Here is a 5,256-nt window from a genome sequence, read left to right on the forward strand (position 1 = left end):
AGTGGGGGTCTTCTTCTCCCACACCATATATACCCAATGCCCAGAAGGGGACAGCCATTGTCCTCCACCTTTCCCTAAGTTCTTTCCATTCTTATTAAAAAACAAACAAACAAACAACCAAACCTATTCCTTTAAGACCAGAACCACATGGCTATGCCTTCTCTGGCATCTCATCCTGAGTTAGAGTCACTGCCTCATCTATTTCACTCTTCTCTTGCTTTTAGAGACACCAGCCTCTGGTTCAGCCTTCATCTGTGTCCGAAGCCCTAATGCTGATCACTCAGGTGACAGTCCACCAAGCACTTTGACCTCCTGTCTCCAATCACCTTCTCTGCTCCTTTACCACCGAATCTCCTCTCTTATCCTCGGAGGCCTTATCACCCCCCAGTGCTCCCCCACCTCTGGAATCACCAACCCAGGCCTCCTGTTTTGGACCGCAGATTCCTCAGTAATCCCTTGTTCACATTTCTTCTATCTTATGAAATTTTTGAGCTCAGCTCTGTCCGATAGAACTTTCTGTGATGATAGGAACGCTCTTTCGGGGGGGGGGGGAAGGGCTGTCCAAATCAGGGACAACTGAGCTTTATGTGTTATTCATTTGAATTAATTCAAGCTGAAACCAAAATCACTACATGTGGCATCCAGAGACCCGATGGAACAGCATGGCTCCAGAACCCTGATTTCTCTATCTCCTCTCCTATTCTTGTTTTATCTTCACTTCTTTAACTTGTGTCTCCCACCCTCTTGTCCTTCTGTCCCATTCTCAAATCTAGATTAATCCAACTTTCTCTCTCTCAAAGCCGACGCAGAGACTGGTGGCCTTTTGGAGGTAGTTTATGTGTTTGTGTGCTGCTTTTCTTTCTCCTACATGGTCACCAGCCTCGGTAGGACCTTTGATTCTTCCTAGTAAGCATTATCCTTAAGGACGGTATCAACCTTTTCCCCATCCCCAAATCTCCAGTGCTCCGGCCCCTCCCCATGCTCAGCAGATATATCTCTTCCTATTTCATTGAAACAAGAGAAACTTTCAGACCACCTGGCTGCCGATTTTACACGGTTAGTTTTATCTGTCTTCAACCTCTCCCCTCCTGGCTCCTTCCTATCAACATGGAAGCGTGTTCAAATAGCCTTATCTTATAAACAAGAATTAAAAAGCTCCTGCCTTCCCTCCATCCCATGTCACCTTCCTACCAGGCCCTCTCTCTTTCCTAGCTCTTGTAGTCACACTTCTTGGAAGTTGTCTACACTTGGTATCTCCGCTTTCTCACCTCCCTTTCATTCCACAACCCTAGGAGATCTGGTTTCTGTCCCCACCACCCCCTGGGCAACTGCCAGTCAAGGTCACCCATGACTTCCTTGTAGTTTAATCCAAAGCACTCACTGCAGATCTTATCTTGACCTTTAAGGTCTAAGTGACACTTTAAGGTAGGTGACACTGCTCACCACTCCTCCTTCCTCAAAACTCTCCAGCTCATTGGTTTCTGGAACACCAGAGATTCCATGTTCTCTTCTTCCTCTGGCTGTGCCTAAGTTTTCTGGAAATTGCCACATCCTCTCCTTTCTGGGTACTCTCTCACTGTCAGGCTTCTCAGGTGAGGCTGTGCGCCTTAATAAATGGCGGCTCCTGCTTCTACCACATTCTTTGCAGAAGCATCTGGGAATTTGCTTTCTCACCCAAGATCCACATTGTTGTTCTGAACTCCAGTTTGTACCCTGGATCCCGCTGCTCAGAGACTGACATGCCTCCGAGGGTGTGTATTTATAACCCCCACTCTTGAGAGACTCTCGAAACACTTGCACATCTGTTTTTTTTCATTTGTCCCCTCAAAAGACACCATGCTTTAGGAAGGGACACTGACAAATTGGAGGGCATTGGGAGAGGCTGCTGAATGATCTGAAATCCACGTCCTGTGAGAAATCATTAAAAGAACTGAGAACATTTTGCCTAGAAGAGATAAAACAGTATGGATTTCTAAAGTTTGAAGAAGCAGAGGTTAGACCTGGGCTGCAAACCAGAATTGGAATCTGATGAACCGTGACAGAGAGGTGGGTTTTGAATGGTGGTAGAGAACGTGTACTGTATTCCAGGAGGTACTGAGCCTCCTGGATTGCAAACTGAGTGAGATAATCCTGCCCACCAGGAAGTACTAAAGAAAATAAAGTTAGACCTTGGTGACCACAATAAAAGGAGATAGAGTCCTCCATTCCTTCCTGACGATCACTGGCCCAAGCTCAGTTAGCAACACAGAAGAACTACACTCTATGGAGTGCAGTTTCAAACTTGTGTGCCACACAAAATCCAGCAGAAGCTCTGTGGATAGGAAACAGCACCACGGGAGGAGGTCTGGATGAACACTTGGCAATGAATTCTTGTAGATTCTCCACAATACACCCAGGTTGGGTGGGCAGCGAACTGAGCACCCTCATCTGTCTTTTTCAGAACAGTTTTTTGGTGCCAGACTATCTTTTCCTGACTTGCATGATGCCATCAGCTTATACTGAGGGCCAACCATAGAGAACACCTCATGGAGCACACTGTTGTGACTATTATGGGATGCTACCGGGCATGTTTGCTTATTACCTCACACAGTGTTCCTCTTATGAGGCCCCCCAGGAGAAATTCCTGTCTGATTTTTAGTACCCAGAATAGTTGTAATTCTCTTGAGCAATAGGTCTGTTTTTATCTCATGGACACTGGGAATTGTGTAATAGACTTGGTCTCCTTTTCATTTTGGCTGTGGGAAAGCATAGGGACAAATCAGTGGCCCACCCACAGGAGGTGAGTAGGCCATTTCAGGGTACATTTTGGCATTCTTCCTATTTCTACTCTGTCTTCCTTCTTGCTCTTTCTTTTCTTGGCTTTCATTCTTATTTTCCTGCACAAAATTGAGAACATACAGTGATAAATAAAAATCACCTATGGCCTCCCTTTCCAAGATAACCACTATAAATAGTATTGTCTTGTTATGCATATGTTTTTGAAATAAAAATGACATGATATTTTGCGTGATCTTTTTTTTATTTGCTTTTTTTCTTTTATATATCATGAACATCTTTCTGTGTAATTAAATGTTCTTAAAATAATTTAAAATTTCCCTATAGCTCATGTGGCCTGGCTTTATGCATATTTACGTAGACAAAGATGCGAAAGTATATTCGAGTGCATTATGTAACGCCACTATGTATGCATACATAATATAAGCTGTAACATTCATATGTGTCAACTTGATGCTCATGACCCTAGGAGATAGATATCCTTGTCCCCCTTTTACAGATGAGGACACCAAGGTGCAAGGAGATGTGAAGACTGACCAGGATCACAGAGACGAGGCAGCATTGGAAGCCAGGCAGTTTGGCTCCAAAATGTACCCTCCTAAGTGCTATGCCGCCTTTCACTATACCACTGGGATTTTGAACACTCCACAGTGTTCAAACGTTTCTTTTATTTCTTTTCACTTCACTCCTAATTTATGTTATTTGGCCATATTTTAAGTACCCCTGTAAGTCACCTGAAATCCTTTCTGCCACAAGGCAAGGCATAAATAAACAGAGCAGAGAGTGGTAAATGGCACAAAAAGGCAAAGCTAAAGTGCTTCCCCAGGGAGAAGGTGAATCCAGGCTGTCCTGCAATGAAATGGATTTATTTCCTTGGGCTGTGGTGAGCCTCCCTTTTCGGAAGAGCTGGCTTGGGTGGCCGACTCTCAGGGAGGCTGGGGAAGGCTGGGAAAGGCCTTCTTCCAAAAGACTGAGCTGGGCCAGACAAGCCCTGAGGCTTAGATTCTCAGAGTTTATGAAAATGCCAATAAGACAAAACAAGGCACTTAATGGAGCTAATGTATGAGGGCAACACAGCCCTTGGGCCAGAACCAGGACCTGGGGTTTCCATCCTAGTCTGTTACTAGATTACACGTTTTAAGTAATAAACCAACAAAAATTTGGTTCTAAACACAGTCCAGTAGGTTCTTTACCTAAAGCTTTTTGCTGCTGCAAGATGGTCAAAGGATACTGTCCCCATCCTGATCTTTTTCTTACGGTGACAGAGAATGAGGCCAGGAGAAGGTGGGTGGCCCTGTGGATGCCCCATGAAACTGTAATTAGGTGGGATTTTTCTTTGACAAATGTGATGGATAGGAAGGAACCTAGGTTTTCTTTCTTTTGAGACAAGGTCTTGCTACGTTGCCCAGGCTGGCCTTGAATTCCTGGGTTCAAGCAATCCTCAAGTCTCAGCCTCCCAAGTACTTGGGACTACAAGAGCCCACCACTGCACACAGCTAGGAGCTCAAGTTTCCATTTCTGGATTTGATGTTTACTAGCTGGGAGATCTTGGGCAAGTCATTTCAACTTCCTGAGATCTCAGTAGGCTCATCTGTAAAACCTACTTTGCAAAGTACCTACTTTTTTTTCAGTACCTACTTTGCAAAGCTGTTGTGGGGATGCCATGAGATACTAGAGTGATCTATAGCACTTTTAAAGCGAGCAAGGAAGTACCAATACGCCTGCCTCAGGAGATCTTGGGAGAGCTGGGTTGACCCTACATCTGAGGCTGCAGACCAGTCTGCAAGCGGTGAGTATTCAGGTGTTGCGGGAGTATTAGCCCTTCATTCTCCTGCCCACCACAGCTCCCTGGCAAGAAAGGAGCCACGTTCAGAACAGATAGGCCCAAAGCATGGTGACAACTCTGAGGGGTTTGGGCGAGCAACCCCTTCTGGCCAGACCCCAGGGACTTCGGGCAGGAATATGGGGCAGGCAGAGGTCACGCTCTCTTCCCCTTTCCTAAGCCCCGGGGCTGCATGCCCACAGAGGCACGGCCCTATGCGCTGTGCCACCAGGGCCATCAGGCTGGGTTAGAACGAAGGCCCGACCTCCGCGCAGCAAAGAAAACAAACACAGATGTGTTTGACTGGGACCTTGGGCGGGGGAGGGGGCAGGGGGTGGTGGAGGAACCCGTCCCCTCCCCAGTCCCGCGCGCTCCCCAGGGTGTGTGGTGCTCGCCAGCGCCCAGCCAGCACAAGGCTGACAGTCGGCGATCATCGTCCCCCTCCCCATCCCCTGGGGTACGCGCAAGGGCCCTGCCCCCTCTCCGGGGTTTCCCCGAGCACTCCTCTTGCTTTCTCTTTGTCTCTGCTGCTCTTTCTCGGGCTCCCCGGTTCCCACCCGCTCCCGCTCGCCCTCTCTAGCGTCCGGGGCCGGCTCCCTTTAACTTTCTTCTTTCCCGGGGTTAAAACTTTGCTGGCGAGCGGGCGGCTGCTCGTCGAC

This window comes from Marmota marmota, unplaced genomic scaffold (assembly GCF_001458135.2).
Source record: "Marmota marmota marmota unplaced genomic scaffold, marMar, whole genome shotgun sequence".
Taxonomy (NCBI): Eukaryota; Metazoa; Chordata; class Mammalia; order Rodentia; family Sciuridae; genus Marmota; species Marmota marmota.